Source organism: Palaemon carinicauda, chromosome 14 (genome assembly GCF_036898095.1).
Source record: "Palaemon carinicauda isolate YSFRI2023 chromosome 14, ASM3689809v2, whole genome shotgun sequence".
NCBI lineage: Eukaryota > Metazoa > Arthropoda > Malacostraca > Decapoda > Palaemonidae > Palaemon > Palaemon carinicauda.
This window is the reverse complement of record NC_090738.1, coordinates 42,042,888-42,044,984: the sequence shown is the minus strand read 5'-3', so window position 1 is coordinate 42,044,984 and position 2,097 is coordinate 42,042,888. Positions and strand designations below refer to the sequence as shown.

The 2,097-nt window shown below is 35.3% G+C and overlaps 1 long non-coding RNA gene across 1 annotated transcript in view; it reads right to left on the bottom strand.

Annotated features, from left to right (window-relative positions):
* The window catches only part of LOC137653176 (uncharacterized), a 6,092-nt gene extending 4,206 nt beyond the window's left edge, over positions 1 to 1,886 (bottom strand). The window contains exon 1 of the long non-coding RNA XR_011046416.1: positions 1,683 to 1,886. This is a non-coding gene — a long non-coding RNA (uncharacterized lncRNA). The remainder of the gene's footprint in view (positions 1 to 1,682) is intronic.
* Between the last annotated feature and the right edge of the window lie 211 nt (positions 1,887 to 2,097).

Below are 2,097 nucleotides of genomic sequence, written 5' to 3'. Positions count from 1 at the left end.
CACAATTGTGCATTGAACGAATACACTGTTCTTATACAGATTATCTTTCGCAGTTTTTTTTTTAAAGTAAATAAGGACAAAGTAATATTAACGATAAGTAGTTTGTAAACACTTAGAAAAACACATTGTAATAAAACTATTAATCCATCTCAGGATTTTAATGTCAACACATAGTTGCCACAATCCAAGATTTGAGATTGAAGGTTAAGCTTAGTTTGAAGACATTAATTTCGTCCAACTCAATGCAAATCTTAATTTGCAGCTAACAAGACAAAAGACACATTTTAATACCTCCTGGAAAAAGCTGGTCAACATCAATCCCAGGGAAATAGATTAATAAAATTCACTTACGAAGTCAAAACGATTTTCCAACCGGGAATGCTGGCCAGCAAGTGGCGAACTTCTGAGCCTAATAAGTTACCCACCCAGATGGCGGAAGGGATAATGATCCATTATTCTTTTGAAACCCCTTATGAATAAACTAAATTCCTATTGCTTTAATACCAGATGAAGATAAAGTTTAGCAAAACAACTCAGCCACTGTTGTGTTTAGACGGTTATGAAATAAAGACCATTATATGGTAACTTTATTCTTACATTAGAATAAGTTTAATTTTTTGATTAAAAAGTATGTTTTAGCTTTGGTTACAGGTAAACCAATCAACTCTAATATAACAGAATTAGATTTAGACCAAAAACTTTAGCCCACACAGTGTCCATTCGCCCTGTGACCCCACCCACGAACGTCCACATGGGCGTGATGGGAGGGTTAACTGCACATTTTCAAATTCTCTGTTCAGTTACGATCAACATTACCCCCAGACTTGACTTAAGCAACAAATGAGGTTTCCAAGTATATTTCAAATGAATAATTTGGAAAACGCAGATAAAAATGGTAATTTAGTATTTTAATAAGCTACAACCCTAGTTGGAAAAGCAGGGTGTTATAAGGCCAGGGGCTCCAACATGGAAAATATTCCAATGAGGAAGGACAATAAGAAAAAACTACGAGAAGTTTGAGAACACTAACATTAAAATATTTCATATATACACTATAAAAACTTATAAATAAAAAGTGGATAAAAACTTCTAAATAACATGAAGAAGAGAAACAAGATAGAATAGTGTGCCTGAGTGTACCCTCAAGCAAGAGGTCTCTAATCCAAGACAGTGGAGATCATGATACAGAAACTATGGCACTCCCAAAGACCAGAAAACAATGGTTTGATTTTAGAGCGTCGCTCTCCTAGAAGAGCTGCTGAACTACGTAATTTGCAATCGAAAAATAAATTTAAAACCCAAAGAATGTTGAAAGGAAAAGCAGGTAGATCATATAAAGACTATTAAATGAGTCATAACTGTGCCAAAATGCTTCTCCTGTTAATAATGATTGCGATAATATCTTAACGCTGTGACAATCTCTGTAATATATGTTGGGGAATCTCTCACTGGAACGCTCTTGGTCCGAGAGATGGGACTATTTTTCTCTCAATTTACAAATACATTTTGAAAAACATCTCGTTCTCGGTCATGGCTACTCTTTGCTAGATGTGTCTACAATTTCCTAATGAAAAATAAAAAAAATTAATTTCACGCTTTGTAGCCACATTATCTCAAGGCCACTTTTGGGGTATAGAGTCCACCCTTCAAAACAAAAATAATCCAGTACTATAAGCACTTACTTGTTTAGAGAAGTCTCTTCTTAGCATCTCGGTAGCCACGCTTCGAGAGCAAGCTGAAGCTCCTAACCTTAAGGTTATTGCATGTCAAGGATGGTTGGTTGCCTTTAGATTAGCCGGCGTCAAGTCGGACAACGACTCTATCATTGGTGCCGTTAGTGGCAGGAGAAGCTGGATCATTTACATTAAGAGTTACTGTTCTTGATTGGTACGATTATGGAGTATGTCAAGGAAGAGAGGGTCTGGAAAAGAAAAATCAAGCTGTTACAATGGCTCAGTAATTAGTTGAAATAGTTTCAATAAAATGAATGTCAAATTTTTATACATAATTGGAAATGCAATTGACCCTGTACCTATGTGACTTTAGTACATCGAATCTTTATTACTAAAATTATATGGAAATCACAAAAGGTTGAAA